General features: G+C 42.1%; 1 long non-coding RNA gene across 1 annotated transcript in view; it reads right to left on the reverse strand.

The window, feature by feature from the left end:
• Positions 1-303: 303 nt before the first annotated feature.
• LOC139184469 (uncharacterized) overlaps positions 304-19985 on the reverse strand; it is an 81577-nt gene continuing 61895 nt past the window's right edge. Inside the window, exon 3 of the long non-coding RNA XR_011567969.1 lies at positions 304-553. This is a non-coding gene — a long non-coding RNA (uncharacterized lncRNA). The remainder of the gene's footprint in view (positions 554-19985) is intronic.

Consider the following 19985-nt stretch of genomic DNA (forward strand, 5'->3'; position numbering starts at 1 on the left):
ATCATGCTGTGCAGCTGTTCAAAGGTCTGAGTATTTGTTAAAAAATGATAATAATAAAAAAACAATTAATAAATCTGTCAAAGCATAATAATATAGAACAGAATAATAAAAGAAGCCTCATCTGACAGCCTGGGTGAGAGCTGGGTGTCCTGAAATCCAGTTTCCTGCTTCCCAGGAAAAGCAGAGCTGGCTTGAGGGAAGGCATTTACACAACCATGTATTAGTTCGGATAGTGTATTAGTCTTCTTTCGTTACATAACAAAGCACTCTGGGGTCTTAAACAACCGATGTTTATTCTCTCTCAGAATACGAAACACAGATTCCTATTATCAGGAAAGCAAAGTACAGTAGATGTTGTGCATTTTCACTGGTGTCGCAATACGGTCTCATGGAAACATCAACTAGGGGATTATAATTTCTGGAGGCTGAAAGTTCAAGATAAGGGTGTGGGCAGTGTTGTTTCTCCAGAGGGCTCTCTCCTGTCTTAGAGATGGCCATCTTCTCCCTGTGTCCTCATGTGGGCTTCCGTGTGTGTCTCCTAAATCTCTTCTTCCTAGAGAGAAATCCATCATCATACTGGGTTAGAACCCACTTTAATAACCTCATTTTACATTAATTACTTCTTTAAAGTCTCTGTCTCCATATACAGTCACTTTGTGCGGTTCTGGGGGTCAGGACTTCAGCACATAACTTTTGAGGGAGTACAATTAAGTCCAAAACAAATGGTATCTGTCACTCTGGTGAAGTTGGCCCTTACAGCCAAGAGTGATAGTGTACAGTGTGATATATTTGAATCTTCAAAAGAGAGAATAAAATAAACACTACCCATGAGTTCTGGGGGTCCAGAAGCTGTGCAGGGGACATTCCCCAGGCCTCTCTTCTGGGTCCAGGGGCCAGCATCTTCTGTGATGGACTTGGAATAGTCAAGAGTGCACAGACTGGCAGAAAAAGACTCGGGGTCTGCCGGGACCCTAAGCTGAATGCAGAGCTTCTCAAGGCTCATCTGTGGAGTGATTTTGAATCCTTAAAAGGTAAAGTGTTTATTTCTCTGTATCATACATGCTGCTGCTGCTGCTGAGTCGCTTCAGTCGTGTCCGACTCTGTGCAACCCCGTAGACAGCAGCCCATCAGGCTCCCCCGTCCCTGGGATTCTCCAGGCAAGAACACTGGAGTGGGTTGCCATTTCCTTCTCCAATGCATGAAAGTGAAAAGTGAAAGTGAAGTCACTCAGTCGTGTCCGACTCCTAGCATACATGAGCCCACCATTAGTTCATTTTCCTGTAGACTAAATTGTGTTTTTGTCTCCAAAGAGCTAATCTTCTTCGAAACAGTTTTGAATGAAAATTGATGTAACAGAACATCTTTTTTATTTAAATTCGCCTCTGCTGCTTCCTTCCCCACCTTGTTCCAAGCACTTGTTTGGCCTGGGTCCAATACTCCTTCAGGACCACACCTGCTGGGGGAATGGGATGCACCCAGAATCAGACAGCAGAAGTGGAGGAAAACTGGCTTGAAGGCCAGCTCTGCAAATGGGAGGAGAAGGCAATGGCACCCCACTCCATTACTCTTGCCTGGCAAATCCCATGGACCGATGAGCCTGGTAGGCTGCAGTCCATGGGGTCACGAAGAGTCGGGCACGACTGAGCGACTTCCCTTTCACTTTTCACTTTCATGCATTGGAGAAGGAAACGGCAACCCACTCCAGTGTTCTTGCCTGGAGAATCCCAGGGACGGGGGAGCCTGGTGGGCTGCCATCTATGGGGTCACACAGAGTCAGACACGACTGAAGTGACTTAGCATAGCATAGCATAGCATAGCATCTGCCAATGGGGGCAGCTCCCAGGCACTCAGCATCTTGTGCTCCCACGGGGGCCTCGGGCACAGCTGGTCTCTGCATCCTTTGGCACTGGGGCAGCTTCTCAGATCCCCAGCCAGCCTGTGGCAAGGCCTGCTTTGCCTTCGTCACTAACCCATACTTTGATTTCCTTCCCACGCTGCACTGGGATCATGCGAAATACTGCAAGCGGGGACTCATAAATCAGTAGAGGACATGAGCACACACAGCCCCCATTCAGCTGTCTCCACCTCCTGAGGCATCTCTGGGAAGAACCCCCAACCCCTATTGTGAAAGCTCCAACACGCCCAGCACGGAATTTCCCAAGTGTTCGCTGATGGGTCAAAGTCACCCATTGCACAGTCGTCAGCCCCTCCACTGACGCAGCGTGGCCCTGACAGCATAAGCGATGGGATGAACAGCAGAGCTTCCCAGAGCACATTTCAAAGGCTGGTAAAAGTATGCCTGGCCTCCCAGCTCTGTAACCATATCCACGCCCATTCACAGGGCCCTGGTCAGTTTTCCCAGTTGTAAAGGGGAGATAATCAGCACACATACTTTCCTTCTAGATCTTCCTCCCTGATTTCTGGTGGAAATAAAATGAGAACATGCATCCAGCCCACTTTCAGTGACTCTCAGAGATGAAGCCACTCACTTATCATGGGCTCCCTGGATGCAGGCCCCACGGCCAGCAGGTCTCAGCATCACACATGTTGAATCCACTGTGCTCTCTTCCAACATCAGGAGAACAAGGCTGGTGAGAGTCTTGTCCATTCCATCAATTTCTATTCATCCAAATATCAGGAGGCCTTTAGTGCACACATTTCTCTCTCACCACCAAGGCTGAAGGCAAGAGAAAAGCTGTAGACAGGATGTGAAGAACCAATCTTCCTCTGGTAATCAGCTGCTTGATTCTGTTGAGGGATTCATGATGTTCAATCTCACCTCCAGGAGCTTGAGAGCACAGAGGTGCACCCAGTGTGAGCGCTGTGACCATATTACATCACCATCACCAAGCAGACGATGGAAAGCGTTTGACCTTTACAAAATGATGCCCTCGAAAGCAACTATTGGTCCCAACTTACCTCTTTCTCTCGGTCTTTTACAGCAAGCTGCTCGCCCCACCACAGGCACAGCTTGAGCTTGCTTGCTAAGAGTGATTCTCCCCCTGTTCCTTATCTTTGTCTAATAAAAGATCCTTCTATTTAAAGGGAATCTCCTTCTCCACAATTTATCACACCCACCCACAATTTGAAGCCTTGGGATAACGCATTAAAAGATAAACAGCGATAAGCGATAAGCGAGTTGACACGTTCCCAGTTTGTGTCCAGATGGCAGGCATGGGTATCCGGGCTTGTGGTGGGAAGGGGAGGGTTGGAAGAGGGACACAGTTGTGCTAATATGTGTGAAAGTGACATCAAGGAGGCCTTTCCATTCCTCCCCTGAGCAGACCCATAAATCTTTAGTGTCATCACATGATGTCTGGGATCTGGTCTAAGATACTCCAGGGAAAGGGAAAGAGATGAGGCAAGTGTGACAACATCTTGACTCTTTATGATCGTTTCACTCTTTCTGGGTGTTTGTGTTGGGTCCCCCAAAGCTGACTCCAGTACAAGAGTTGGGAGGTGACCAGAGGCACCTGACTGAGGTGGCAGGCAGGGAAGGGAAGGAAGCCAAATGTGGAGGATGGGGTTCATGAGGTCACTTGAGGCTATTCTGAGAAACTGTGGTGCACCCAAGGACTGCTCTCCAAGGGAAAGGGAGCCAGGTCTTTGTCCACCAATTCTTGATCTGGATAGCTGGCCTGCCTTGAGCTCAGGCTGTCTCACACCAGGGGCAGGACCTGATAGAACTCTCTACCTGGAACTCCAGAGACCAAGGGCTGTGGATGGGGCACCGTGGCCTCTGCTATAGCAGGGATACATCAACCCTTATATTAACCTCTTCATTTCTTTTATTTTTTTATGTATTTCTTTTTATTTTTTCTGTGTATATGCTTTTTATTTATTTTTAATTGGAAGATAATTGCCCCCACAATATTGTTGGCCTCTACATGTATCCATATGATGTATGGCATAGGACCCAACAATACCATTACTGGGCATATACCCTGAGAAAACCAGGGTGCCCCAATATTTGATTAAACCAGATTCTGGATGTATCTGTGAGGGTGTTTCTGGATGAGATTAGCATCTGAATCAGTAGACTGAGTGAAGCAGACAGCCCTTCCAATCAGTTGAAGGCCTGAATAGATAAAAGGGAGGAAGGGAGAATTTGCTCTCTCTGTGTGACTGTCTTTTAGATGGGACATCATTCTTCTCCTGTCTTCTAACTGGAACTTGGACTGGAACTTGCACATCATTGACCTTACAAAGCCCTACTTCTCAGGCTTTGGGGCTGAGACTAAAACTCAGCCATTGGCATTCCTGGGTCTTCTTATGTGTGAAGTTTGCAGACTGCAGACCTTGGACTTCTCAGCCTCCATGACCATATAATCCAATTCTTTAAAACAAATCTCATCGTAAACCAGTCTAGTGGGTCCAGAAGGCAGAGCATAGAATCAAAGAGGATTAATCTCAAACTTTAAGGTCTTCTGGAATCTTCCTCATTATGCTTTGTACTTGCTTGGGACCTTCCTCCTCTTTTTTTTCTAATTCTCCATTTGAGAATAGGTATAGCTATCGTAGGCTAGTTCTGCCATTGTATTTAGAAGCATATAACTTGTTTGGCTTCACAGCTGGAGAGGAATTTTGCTTCAGGATAAATTATAGTTCAAGTCTCATCCATACCTGATTTTGATGAGACTTTGGACTTTAAAGTTTAACACTGATGCTGAATTAATTAAGACTTTAGCAGTTCTTGGTATGGAATGAATGTATTTTGAACAGAGAAAGATATGAATTTGCAGGGGGGCTGGGGTGGGCAGAGGCAGAATATTATAGTTTGAAGTGTTCCCTTTTTAAACCCATATATTAAAACCCTAACCCTCATTTCATTGGTATTTGGAAATGGGACCTTTGGGAGGTAATTGGGTTTAGATAGGTTACGAGGGTGGGGCTCTCATGATGAGATTAGTGTCCTTTCAAGAAGGGACTGGAGAGTTTGTTCTGTCTTTCTGCCATGTGAGGAAACAGCAAGAAGGTAGCCATTCTTCAAGCCAGGGAGAGAGGGTTCATCAGAGAATCAAGTTGGCTGGCACCTTGATCTTGGACTTCCAGTCATTAAACTGTAAGAAATAAATCTGTGGTGTTTAAACCACTCAGCCTATGGTGTGTTTTTTTATAGCAGCCCTAGCTGACTAAGGCAATTAGTTACTCCCTCACAAATTCACTCAGTCACTGAAGGATAGTGAGTACTAATGCAGAGACCCCTCAGGAGCCACTGGCCATACAGGCTGCTACAAGAAATTTGCCATAGACCTAGTGACTTAACAGACATTTATTTCTCACAGTTTTGCAGGCTAAGTCAAGATCAAGACACAAGCAGATTTGGTATCTGGTGAGAGTTCACTTCATGGTTCATAGATGGCTGTCTTCTGGCTGTGTCCTCACATGGGGGAAAGACACTGATCCCATCCAAGGGACCTCCACCCTCAAGACCTACTTAGCTCTCAGAGGTCCCACTTCCTAACATTATCCCATTGAGTGTCAGGTTTGAACGTATGAATTTGGGATGGAGGGGGAGGCATGGCGCACAGAAATTTTCAGTCTACAGAGGCCCTGCATGGTCCTGACATGCGGGACCAATGCAAACCAGGAGGGTGTCCCCAGCAGGTGTGCCAGCTTATGCTGCCCTCTCTCCTGGGAAAAAAAGCCCCCCTCTGTCTGGGAAGTCCTCTTATTGCTCTGAGACTGTTCCTGTCTGGTAGAATCAGTTGCCTTGACTTTTTGACAATCAAACTATATTGTGACTGGAGAAGGACTTGAAATTTGAATGAACCTCTGGTGAACTCCTACCCAACAAAACTTAAGATAGAAAAATCACCTCTTGTTTTTGTATCTTTGTAAAAGTCCAGTTTTGCATTACATGGTTAGCTTAGAACAGGGTGTGCTATCCAATGGCTCCCACCCATTTTCCTCTATAGGCAAACAATTTGGAGTTGCTAGAAAGACAAATCATTTTCCAGCCAAGTACTTGATTCAATCTAAAGTTCAGCTTTGAGAAATTGAGAGTGTTAATGGTCAGGTAGGAAGCCCAAAGGTTCCCAAGCAGCAGAAGGAAATAAATTGCAAGTGGCAGACAGTTTTTTCCTTTTCTATACAAAATTAAAGTATATTAAAGTATAAATACAAAATTAATTCTGTGTTGTCAGGATGACACCTGGTTCCACCTGAACTTAACTTTTCTCAAACCTTGAGCTAACCAATGCATTTTTCTTATGGAAATATTTTTCTTAAGCTAGGTTATTAAAACTATGTATTTGCTTTGGAATCTGCCTTTCTTCAAATCTGTTCCACCTGAGACTAAACTTTTTCTCAAACCTTGAGCTGATAATGGCTCAGGAAACCAGTATGTCTTATTCATGGAAATGTTTCCTTAAACTATGCTAATGAAGTTATGTATTTGTTTTGGAAACTGCCTTTTTTCAAGCTTCATGTCAATTATTTTATGGCCAGAGATGACTCCTCTTGTGCCATTCTATCTCAAAATGCATGTTGTGGGAGAGGGACCTGGTGCAGCTCTCTCAGTCTTGAGGTGTTTTTTTATCTGATTAGCAGCTTGCTAACAGGTATAAAGTGAAGTGAAGTCGCTTAGTCGTGTCCAACTCTTTGTGATCCCATGGACTGTAGTCTACCAGGCTTCTCTGTCCATGGGATTTTCCAGGCAAGAGTACTGGAGTGGGTTGCCATTTCCTTCTCCAGGGGATCTGCCTGACCCAGGGATCAAACCCATGTCTCCTGCATTGTAGGCAAACGCTTTACCCTCTGAGCCACAAGGGAAGCCCTAACAGGTATCACTGTTTCTGTCCCTTTCTGATGTCTATGTCAAAATCTTTCTCTATCTCTTTTAGACTTTAATAAAACTTTGCCACACAGAAGCTCTGAGTGATCAAGCCTCATCTCTGGCCCTGGATCGAAATCCTCTCCTCCAGATGTCACGATTCCTGAGGTAACTTACAGTTTGTGGCCACAACCTTTCAGAATGTTGACCATCAAACATTTGGGGGTTATGCAATGAATTACACATTAATATCTGAAAATCACCATCATAATTCCACCCCCACTTTGGAGAATCACTACGTGAGTAGCTAGAGTCTCAAACAATAGACTGGGGGAAGTGTTTATGGTATGTACAATAGGAAAATGTTCAATAATTTTATCATATGAATGTCATATACTAATTCATAAGAAAAAAACTACTGCCTTATTGGAAAATTGTCCCCAAATAGTTATTACAGCCCGAGACATCCCTTCTCAACTCACTGTTGATGCATGGAGGTGGACTAGACACCCAGAACTCAAGGCCAGTGGCCTCATTGGTGCTCCTGGCCCTCACTAACCCCTTAATCCTCGCTGACTCCATGGTTCTCACTGACTCCATGGTCCTCATGAGCTCCTTCACTCACTGCTCTAGATCCTGACCCAACTGGCCTTTCACAGAGTCTCTTCTGTTCAGAACCTGGCATTTATATTAGATCTTATGTGTTCAGATTCCCCAGTAGAGTCAAGAATTCTACCCAGGCTTCATGAAGACATCTCTCAAAATAGAATTTTAGAATGTAACTCTTGACCAGGTTTCTCTGGTCTCCCACAAAGCTGGGGGTGGAAGTGATTTAGAGATTTGTAAACACATGACCAAAAACAGCATTACCATGAAAAAAAGCTCAACATCATTAGTCATCAGGGAAGTGTAAAAATTAAAACCAAATGAGATGTCACTACATACCCACCAGAATGGCTCAAAATAAGAGACTGACAATATGAAATGCTGATGAGGATACAGGGCAATCAGAGACCCCAAGTCCTACCAGTGGAAGTATAAAACAGTGCAACCAACTTGAGAAAAGGTCTGGTAGCTTCATTTAAACATAAGCATACCATTGGAAACCTACCAGTTTCAATCCCAGATATTAACCCAATGAAAAACATTTGATGTTGCTTTTCATTCGCTAAGTCATGTCCGACTATTTACGACCCCACAGATGCAGCACACCAGGCTTCCCTATCCTTCACTATCACCCAGAGTTTGCTCAAATTCATGTCATTGAGTTGTGATGCCATCCAACCATCTCATTTTCTGCCACCCACTTCTCCACCTGCCCTCAGTCTTTCCCAGCATCAGGGACCTTTCCAATGAGTCAGCTCTTCTCATTAGGTGACCAGTGTATTGGAACTTCAGCTTCAGCATCAGTCCTTCCAATGAACATTCAGAGTTGATTTCCTTTAGGATTTACTGGTTTGATCTCTTTATTGCCCAAGGGACTCACAAGAGCTTCTTCAGCACCACAATTTGAAAGCTTCAGTTCTTCAGCTTTCTCACATTTGTACATGACTACTGGAAAAACCATAGCTTTGACTATAGGGACTTTTTTTGGCAAAATGGTGTCTCTGCTTTTTAATACACTGTCTAGGTTTGTCATAGCTTCCCTTCCAAGGAGCAAGTATCTTTTAATTTCATGGTTGCAATCAACATCAGCAGTGATTTGGGGGCCCAAGAAAATCAAATCTGTCACTGCTTCCACTTTTTTTCCCACAAGAACATTCATAGCAGCTTTCTTCTTAATAGCCAAAACAACTCAGATATCTATCAATGAGAGAATGTTTAATCGAACTATGATATATCTGTACAATGAAAGGCGTCTCACCTGCAAAATGGAACAAACTGATACGTCAACAACATGGATGAATCTCAAAAACATCATGTTGAATGAAAGAAGACAGAAACAAAAGGGTATGCCCTCTGTGATTCCATAATTATTAATTTCATGAATAAGCAAAACTAATTTGGATGGAAAAAATCAATGGTTGCTTCTGGTGGGGTGAGGAAAGGATGAATGAGGGAACATGGGGAAAATTTGGGGTGATATGAATGTCGTGTTGATGAACTTCAGATCACACAGGTGGAACCACTTTTCAAAACTCATTAAATGGTATACTTAAGAATTGGCATCTCACTGTATTCAACTTTCCTCAACAAAAGAGGTATAGGGACTTCCCTGTGGTCAAGAATCCACCTTGCAATGCAAGGGACGTGGGTTCAAACCCTGGCTGGGGAATTAAGATCCCACATGCCATGGAGCAACTAAGCCCATGTGCTGCAATGACTGAGCCTACATCTCCGGAGCCTGCATGACATAGTTAGAGACTCCGTGTGTCACAGCCTAAGATCCCTCATAATGCAGCTAAGACCTGATGCAGCCAAATAAATACATAAATTTTTTAAAAGAGCTATACACTAACATTAATTTTCTTGATGATGCACATGCTGAAGCACTTGGGGAGAAAGGTATTAATATCTGGAATTTACTTGAAATGCATCAAAAAATAACATGGGTTGATGGACAAGTAGACTATACATGGATGGATACATGTAATGAAAAGTTCATGGCAAAATACAGATTGTACAGGTATTTATTATAACATTTTTCAAATTTGCTGTGCTTTGAAATTTTTCATAATGGAATTTTGGATGGGAGAAGACAGGTGGAAACAATTAAGACACCTCCTGGTTATGGTTTCTTATTAGTAATTGACTTTTCTCTCTATGCTGCATCAGCCCGAGTGGCTCCAGGGAAAAGTGGAGAATGGGACATACAAAAGTCCTTTCAGAGTGGAAAGGAAAGGGGAAGGGGAGGGAGGGGAGGCAGACAACCAGGATACTGCAGCGTGTGTCAGCCAGCATTGATGTTCAAAATCATTCATGATCTTAGTGTAAATTAGACCAATGACTTCCCTGGTTACTCAGATGGTAAAGAATCTGCCTGCAATGCAGGAGACTCCAGTTTGATCCCTGGGTCGGAAGAGCCCCTGAAGAAGGAAATGGCAAGCCACTCCAGTATTCTTGCCAGGGAAATCCCGTGGACAGAGAAGCCTGGTGGGCTACAGTCCATGGGGTTGCAATGAGTCAGATACGACTGAGCAACTAACACATACAGAGCCCTAACACACACACATCATTTTTTAATTTATTTTTTAATTTTATTGAAGTATAATTGATTTACAATGTTGTGTTTAATTTCTATATATATATATATTTATATATATTCTTTATATATATATATATATATTCTTTTTCAGTTTATATATTTTCTTTTTCATATTCTTTTCTATTACGGCTTATCATAGATACTGAATATAATTCCCTGTGTACAGTAAGCAGGACCTGTTGTTTATCCATCCTATATATAAGAGTTTGCATCTGCTAATCCCAAACACACCACTTTGGCTAACCAATCTGGAAAAGAAGAATGGCCAACCCCACGCGGGTTGCTGAGTGCAAACTGGCACAGCCCTTTGGGAAGGTGACTTGGTGACAGGCACAAATGCAGAGCCATGGGAGGGCTCTGTCTTTGGCTCCTGGCTTTCTGCTCAGAGGTGTGGCCGTGTCATTATTTCTAGGAGCAAAAACCCAACAGTAACCTAATGACTCAAACACCACAGGGAATAGATAAGAAAACAAGGATCTACGTCTGATGGACTTTAAGCAAGAAGATGAGTAATGCTCATAATGACTATATAAAAGCATGATAACTATTCTGTGAAGATACAGAATGCACACCATCTTCTGTACGAGAATTCCATGCTGCTACAAATACAAACATATATACATAGATACGACATGTTTTCCATTCTCACAGGAAGAACACTGAAAGAATGTGCAATAGAAAACTACAAATTGTATTCAGGAGAGGAATTGTGAGTAACTAGTGTCTACTTTCAAATATCTTGAGAAGTGGTCATCATTGCTTTTACAATATGGAAAAGAAAGTATGAGCCTGTCTAACTCATTACAATTACTTATGGTTTCATGCCTATCAGGTCCCTGGAACTAAACTTCAGCTAAGACCCATGAAATCCAAATTTCTTTTTAAATTAACTGGCAAGAAACCTTGAGCACATATTTTGCCTATATTTGGTTAACAGGAACCAGATGCAAGGTTTCAATCAAACTTTCATTGTCTGGTGGTCTGGTAGTCATTTGCTCACTGAGCTAAAAATATTTGATTCATCTACATCTTTTGTTGGTTAATACCTTGGATATATCAGGAACTGCCCAAGATATGCTCTTTCTATATAATAAAAGTGAACTTGCAAATATTAACATGGGAATGCAAGAAATGTCTCATTATTTTTTTCAAAATCAAATGAGGTCTGAATTGAAATCCCTATCCTATTTGGCTGGTAGAAAACTCAATTTCCATCTTTGTGGGAACCTCCTCCCAGCTCTCCATGGAGCCACATGGTGGTTCTGGGACCTAATGCTGAGCAGATTATTCTGAAAGGTCTGCAGTCTTTTGGTCCACATGGCTCACTGCCTGCAGGAGTGGACAGCCATTCTCCCTGAAGCTTTGTGAGGGATCTGGGCCTGTCCAACATGGCTTCTCAAAACAGTCCCTAGGGTTTCCTGAGCTAAAAAATGGATCTTCCTGCAGGGTCAGTACTTCCTCTTTGTTCCACCCCTCCGCGCCTGCAGCCTCCTTCCTGGGAAAGCAATGCCCCAAAAACCAAAGTCTGGTTTTAAACCACACACACACACACACACACACACACACACACACACATCCCACATGCTAAGAAGATACAACAGCTGTGCAGCTCATTTCCGTCCTGAGAATGACCTGAGGCAAGGCTTTTGGGGGCATGGAAGAGGAAAACTATGAGACCAAAGCAAAAATAATACTTTAATAAATTATCCAGCCATGTTAATACTCATTTTTCTTATTAACATTGCAAAGTTGCTCCTGATGCAATGTATTAACCTTTGGTTAATATTAATAGTAATGAATCGAGTGGCTGACACTATTGGTGTATTAACCATGGAACAGTGAGTTAATCCCTCTAGGTTTCAGTTTCTCATCACCACATGAGGCTAAGTCATAGTTCCCCTCACAAGAATCACGATGAGAGAAGGAAATGATGCAGGAAAAGCACAATGTCTGGTGCCTGATGCAGTACGTGTTCAATGACCTTGGAAAAGAACCACTTGTTTCAACATGAAAAATCCCATGAACTCTTGGTCTAGTAAAGGAAGTTCTGAAGGCTGGATATTCCTTGTTTAAAAGCATCCAGAAAGCTAGAAAGAAATTGATGAAACAAAAGGATGACAGTGATCAGAGAAAGTGAATTAAAGAGAGAAGATGACTTTTCTCTGCTTAGGTTGGCAAGAATGTAGAAGATTGGTAGTACTTACCACTAACAAGAATGAGGGGAGAGGTGGGAGTATATTAATAAATTGAAACAAACCCTGCCAGGGCAATTTGGCAGTGGTTGGACTCCAGGAATTCATAGTTTAGAAATATTTGCACAAGCTCTCAAGGCTGTAGACATGAAGCTGTTCAGTGTTTATAAAGACAAAGGCATGTAGACCACTGAGATGTACATCCATCAGGATTTTTAATAAATTATGCTTCCGCCATTCTGCGTGATATCATGCAATCCTAAAATGAAAGTGAGAAATACACTCACTGACATGGAAGAATGTCCCGTACACGTAGTTGAGTGTTTTGTTTTTTTTTAAGTGAGTTGAAAAATGCACAAAGCCTCCGTTTTGTAAAACATATACCAGACACATGTTTGTGTCTACATGGAAGTCATTTGCATATGCATGCATGTGTATGTAATTTGCCTATACACAGAACAGTTCTGGGCAGAAACACAAGGTACTGCTTATAATGGTACTCTAGGGATCTGGGCTCAAAAAGGTAACTATCTTGACACTTCTACTATACTTGCTAAGTTATGCAGCCATCATCCCATTCAATTTTCCAAAACTTTCAGCACCCCCAAAAGAAAACCCATCTCTATCAATGTCACACCTCATTTTCTGTCAACAGCCTGCCTTTCCCCAAGCGAACACAAACCCACTTCCTTTATAGATTTGCCTCATCTAATTCCCTTTTCTCTGTTTCATTTTTGTCTTTCTGTTTCATGCTGGAGACTTTTGTCAAATCCTTAATGCTTTACCTGTGTCATTCATAGTTGAGTGAGGCACCAAAAGATTTGCTAGAAGCTCCTAGGAGCACCTTACTCTAAAACCATGGCAGCATTTTCTTTGTGAGGCTCCCAAGTCAATGACTTGGAGAAGGCAATGGCAGCCCACTCCAGTACTCTTGCCTGGAAAATCCCAGGGACAGAGGAGCCTGGTAGGCTGCTGTCCATGGGGTCGATAGGAGTCAGACACAACTGAGTGACTTCACTTTCACTTTTCACTTTCATGCATTGGAGAAGGAAATGGCAACCCATGCCAGTATTCTTGCCTGGAGAATCCCAGGGATGGGGGAGCCTGGTGGGCTGCCATCTATGGGGTCTCACAGAGTCAGACACGACTGAAGCGACTTAGCAGCAGCAGCAGCAAGTCAATGACTATACCTGGCCACAGCTTGTGTATTTTGATGTCTTTAGACTAAATCTCTGGGATCCTGTCGGGCACAGGAGAGGTATGGGCACCTGCTGCAGGATGTGGTGGAGGAAGAGACCAAGATAACTCAACTGTTTGCCTTGCACACTTTCAACTCTCATAATGTTAGCAGCTCTACACACAAGCCCACCTTGAAGTGGCTTCAAGGTGGCTGTTTTCTTCAATACAAAGACTTCAGGGAGTCTTTAGAACATATTTGCCCACTCTTCACACTTATCCACCCTTGCAGGCATTTAAACATTTATTTCATCTTCTCTGCTAAGTCAATTACACTCCTCTCCACTTCACATCTAAAAATTCATGTTTTTTATGTTCTCTTTTTTTCCAAGACTCTATTCTTGTACTTTGATTTTATCTATTTGTTTATTCTTTTGTTCACTTATTTATTCATTTAGTCATTTTGCTCTTTTAGCAAAGACCAAAACATGAAACTAAAATTTATATTTTTTAAAATTGTATTACATTAGTGGGATTTGCAAAGGGAGAGATGGTAAATGCCTTTTAAATAGAAATCTTTTTATTATTCAACCTTCAGATTTTGTCAATTTTATAGTAATAAATTTATTATTATAATAAACTAATTTGAAATGAACTAGTTGAATCTTCCTCTTTGTTAGTGAGAATGATGTTTTATCAGATTACCCCTTTTAAAAATGCCCATTGACATCTTTTGCTAATTTTTCTATTTCTTGTCCTTTATTCTTGTTTTTTATAAATATTGTATATGTTCTAAATATAAATCCTCTTTCTGATTTGTACACTAAAAAATGTCTTCTCCCAATTTACTACCTGTCTGCTAACTTCATGGAAACAAATCCAAATTCACTACGGAAAAAATATTTTCTAATTCTGATATAGTCAAATCCATCTAATTTTTTGCCTTATTCTTCAGGCTTTGGAGATCTTGTTTACAAAATCTTTCCACTTCCCAAATGACCAAAGTATTCTATGTTTTCTTCCATTTCTTTAAAATTTCATCTTTTAGATTTAGGTCTTTAATCCAAACTGTTCAAATATGACATGATGTCAGGATCCAAATTCACTTTTCTTTATTTACACAGTCAATTTTACCATCAACATTGACTAAATAATCTACCTCTATCTTATAAATTTATGAAATTATCTCCTACATAAAAGATGCCCATGAACACTTGAGTCTGTTTCTGGGCTCTCCATTCTGTTCTACTTGAAACTGAAAGTATTAGTCACTCAGTCATATCTGTTCTGCGATGCCATGGACTATAGTCTACCAGGCTCCTCTGTCTTTGGGATTTCCCAGGCAAGAATACTGGAGTGGGTTGCCATTTCCTTCTCCAGGGGATCTTTCCAATCCAGGATCAAATACGGCTCTCCTGCACTGCAGCCGGATTCTTTACAGTCTGAGCCACCAGGAAAGTCCCCTAGATATTGCATTTTCATTGTGTGGTTTCATTTTCTACTTGTTTATTGCAGACATAGAGGATGATGTTGAATGTTCATGTTTATTAACTTTATTTTTGAAATTTATTTATTTTTTAATTGAGGGATACTTGTTTTACAGAATTTTGTTGTTTTCTGTCACACGTCAACATGAATCAGCCATAAGTATACATATATCCCCTCCCTCTTGAACCTCCCTCCTATCTCCCCTCACATCCCACCCTTCTAGGCTGATGCAGATCCCCTGTTTGAGTTTCCTGAGACATACAGCAAATTCTCACTGGCTATCTATTTTACATATGGTAATGTAAGTTTCCAAGTTACTCTCTCCATACATCTCACCCTCTCCTCCCCTCTCTCCACGTCCATAAATCTGTTATCTATGGTTTACTGACTTTATATCTGGAAGTCTTTGAGACTGATATCTGTAATTGCTAAAACTCATGTTCATCTTGCTATCAATGTGGCAAAAACCACAGTCACAGAAAACTAACCAATCTGATCACATGGACCACAGCCTTGTCTAACTCAGTGAAGCTATGAGCCATGCCGTGTAGGGCCACCCAAGATGGATGGGTCATGGTGGAGAGTTCTGACAAAATGTGGTCCACTGGAGAAAGGAATGGCAAACCACTTCAGTATTCTCACCTTGAGAACCCCATGAACAGTATGAAAAGGCAAAAAGCTAGAACACTGAAAGATGAACTCCCCAGGTCGGTAGGTGCCCAATATGCTACTGGAGATCAGTGGAGAAATAACTCCAGAAAGAATGAAGAGATGGAGCCAAAGCAAAAACAACACCCAGTTGTGGATGTAACTGGTGATGGAAGTAAAGTCTGATGCTGTAAAGAGCAATATTGCATAGGAACCTGGAATGTTAGGTTCATGAATCAAGGCAAATTGGAAGTGGTCAAACAAGAGATGGCAAGAGTGAACATCGACATTCTAGGAATCAGTGAACTAAGATGGACTGGAATGGGTGAATTTAACTCAGATGACCATTATATCTACTACTGTGGGCAAGAACCCCTTAGAAGAAATGGAGTAGCCATCATGGTCAATAAAAGAGTCCGAAATGCAGTACTTGCATGCAATCTCAAAAATGACAGAATGATCTCCATTCATTTCCAAGGCAAACCATTCAGTATCACAGTAATCCAAGTTGATGCCCAAACCAGGAACTCTGAAGAAGCTGAAATTGAATGGTTCTATGAAGACCTATAAGACCTTCTAGAACTAATACCCAAAAAAGATGTCCTTTTCATTATAGGGGACTGGAATATAACAGTAGGAAGTCGAGAAATACCTGGAGTAACAAGCAAATTTGGCCTTAGAGTACAGAATGAAACAGGACAAAGACTAATAGAGATCTGCCAAGAGAACACACTGGTCATAGCAAACGCTCTCTTCCAACAACACAAGAGAAGACTTTACACATGAACATCACCAGATGGTCAGTACTGAAATCAGATTGATTATATTCTTTGCAACCAAAGATGGAGAAGCTCTATAGTGCCAGCAAAAACAAGGCCAGGAACTGACTGTGGCTCAGATCATGAACTCTTTATTGCCAAATACAGACTTAAATTGAAGAAAGTAGGGAAAACCACTAGACCATTCAGGTATGACCTAAATCAAATCCCTTATGATTTTACAGTGGAAGTGACAAATAGATTCAAGGGATTAGATCTGACAGAGTGCCTGAAGAACTATAGACAGAGGTTCATGACATTGTACAAGAGGCAGGGATCAAGACCATCGCCAAGAAAAAAAAAAAATACAAAAAGGCAAAATGGTTGTCTAAGGAAGCCTTACAAATAGCTATGAAAAGAAGAGAAGCAAAAGGCAAAGGAGAAAAGGAAAGATATACCCATTTGAATGCAGAGTTCCAAAGAATACCAAGGAGAGATAAGAAAGCCTTCCTCAGTGATCAATGCAAAGAAACAGAGGAAAACAATAGAATGGGAAACACTAGAGACCTCTTCGTGAAAATTAGAGACATCAAGGGAACATTTTATGCAAAGATGGCACAATAAAGGACAGAAATGGTATGGACCTAACAGAAGTGGAAGATATTAAGAATAGGTGGCAAGAATACACAGAAGAACTATACAGAAGAGATCTTCACGACCCAGATAATCATGATGGTGTGATCACTCACCTAGAGCCAGACATCCTAGAATGTGAAGTCAAGTGGGCCTTAGGAAGCATCACTACGAACAAAGCTAGAGGATGTGATGGAATTGCAGTTGAGCTATTTCAAATCCTAAAAGATGATGTGAAAGTGCTGCACTCAATATGCCAGCAAATTTGGAAAACTCAGCCGTGGCCACAGGACTGGAAAAGGTCGGTTTTCATTCCAATCCCAAAGAAAGCCAATGCCAAAGAATGCTCAAACTATCACACAATTGCACTTATCCCACACACTAGCAAAATAACGCTCAAAATTCTCCAAGCCAGGCTTCAGCAGTATGTGAACCATGAGCTTCCAAATGTTCAAGCTGGATTTAGAAAAGGCAGAGCAATCAGAGATCAAATTGCCAACATCCACTGGATCATCGAAAAAGTGAGAGAGTTCCAGAAAAACATCTATTACTGCTTTATTGACTATGCCAAAGCCTTTGACTGTGTGGATCACAATGAACTGTGGAAAATTCTGAAAGAGATGGTAATACTAGACAACCTGACCTGCCTCCTGAGAAATCTGTATGCAAGTCAAGAAGCAACAGTTAGAACTGGACACGGAACAACAGACTGATTCCAAATAGGGAAAGGAGTACATCAAGGCTGTATATTATCACCCTGCTTATTTAACTTATATGCAGAGTACATCATGAGAAATGCTGGGCTGGATGGAGCACTAGCTGGAATCAAGATTGCCGGGAGAAATATCAATAACCTCAGATATGCAGATGATACCACCCTTATGGAAGAAAGTGAAGAAGAACTAAAGAGCTTCTTGATGAAAGTGAAAGAGGAGAGTGAAAAGTTGGCTTAAAACTCAACATTCAGGAAACTAAGATCATAGTATCTAGTCCCATCACTTCATGGTAAATAGATGGGGAACCAGTGGGAAAAGTGACAGACTATTTTTTGGGGCTCCAAAATCACTGCAGATGGTGATTGCAGCCATGAAATTAAAAGACGCTTGCTCCTTGGAAAAGTTACGACCAACCTAGACAGCATATTAAAAAGCAGACATTGCCAACAAAGGTTCATTTAGTCCAGGCTATGGTTTTTCCAATAGTCATGTATGGATGTGAGAGTTGGACTGTAAAGAAAGCTGCTGCTGCTGCTGCTAAGTCGCTTCAGTCGTGTCCAACTCTGTGTGACCCCAGAGATGGCAGCCCACCAGGCTCCCTCGTCCCTGGGATTCTCCAGGCAAGAGTACTGGAGTGGGGTGCCATTGCCTTCTCCAAAGAAAGCTGAGTGCCGAAGATTGATGCTTTTGAACGGTGGTGTTGGAGAAGACTCTTGAGAGTCCCTTGGACTGCAAGGAGATCCAACCAGTCCATCCTAAAGGAAATCAGTCCTGAATGTTCATTGGAAGGACTGATGTTGAAGCTGAAACTCCAATACTTTGGCCACCTGACGCGAAGAACTGACTCATTTGAAAAGACCCTGATTCAGGGAAAGATTTTGGTGGGTGGAGAAGGGGACGACAGAGGATGAGACGGCTGGATGGCATCATCGACTAAATGGACATGAGTTTGGGTAAACTCTGGGAGTTGGTGATGAAAGGGAGGCCTGGCGTGCTGCAGTCCATGGGGTCCCAAAGAGTCAGACACAACTGAGCGACTGAACTGAACTGAACTGAATGAAACATCTGTCTATTTTGTCTACTGCAGCTTGTTTACCCAGCTTCTTGACTATCTTTCTTAATAATATTTGTTATCTATTATGACTTGACTGTAAGATGTAAACTCATCTTACAGAACAAAGGCGAGCTATTGGCACATTGAGGCCACTAGTGCACAGTTCAGTTCAGTCACTCAGTCGTGTCCGACTTCTTTGCGACCCCATGAACTGCAGCATGCCAGGTTTCCCTGTCCATCACCAACTCCCAAAGTCCACCCAAACCCATGTCCATTGAGTCGGTGATGCCATCCAACCATCTCATCCTCTGTCTTCCCCTTCTCCTCCTGCTCTCAATCTTTCCCAGCATCAGCGTCTTTTCAAATGAGTCAGCTCTTTGCATCAGGTGGCCAGAGTATTGGAGTTCCAGCTTCAACATCAGTCCTTCCAGCAAACACCCAGGACTGATCTCCTTTATGTTGGACTGGTTGGATCTCCTTGCAGTCCAAAGGACTCTCAAGAGTCTTCTCCAACACCACAGTTCAAAAGCATCAATTCTTCTGCACTCAGCTTTCTTTATAGTCCAACTCTCACATCCATACATGACTACTGGAAAGACCATAGCCTTGACTAGATGGACCTTTGTTGGCAAAGTAATGTCTCTGCTTTTTAATATGCTATCTAGGTTGGTCATAACTTTCCTTCCAAGGAGTAAGCGTCTTTTAATTTCATGGCTGCAATCACCATCTGCAGTGATTTTGGAGCCCAGAAAAATAAAGTCAGCCACTGTTTCCACTGTTTCCCCATCCATTTGCCATGAAGTGATGAAGTTAATTCCCAAAAGGTTTCCAAAAACACTGTGAGCCCTGCCAGCAGCTCTGGTGAAAGTGCTCTGGCCCCAGGAGCACTTACTGCAGGACAGGCATCCCCGGGGGTGTGCAGGCTTTAGGATGTTTGTTAATTATCATTCTTCTTTACAGCGCCAGTTACATAGAATGTTATCTCAAATACACTTTCTCATCTATAAGAACACAATAGTGAAAAAGCAAATCCGTGTAACAGGAGCTGAAAGATATCTATCTTTTTTCTCCAGAATTGATAAACCAAAGTGACACCACCTTAATCTAGAATAAAAGGTTAAAGAATTGAAGTTGTGAGGGACTTGGAAGATTTCTTTTGCTACCCCAACTGAATGCTCTTAACTGGCTAACCCTCCTATGTGTTAACTTCTGATAGCATGAGGGTTTTGTACAAAAGGAGCATCAAATCTCCCCCAGGCTCACTCTGTTTTCCTTTGCTCACAGGTGGGTTCATTTCCAGATTAAAACAGCAGCTTCTCTGTGATGTTTAATTATGTGTC

This window comes from Bos indicus, chromosome 8, assembly GCF_029378745.1.
Source record: "Bos indicus isolate NIAB-ARS_2022 breed Sahiwal x Tharparkar chromosome 8, NIAB-ARS_B.indTharparkar_mat_pri_1.0, whole genome shotgun sequence".
NCBI lineage: Eukaryota > Metazoa > Chordata > Mammalia > Artiodactyla > Bovidae > Bos > Bos indicus.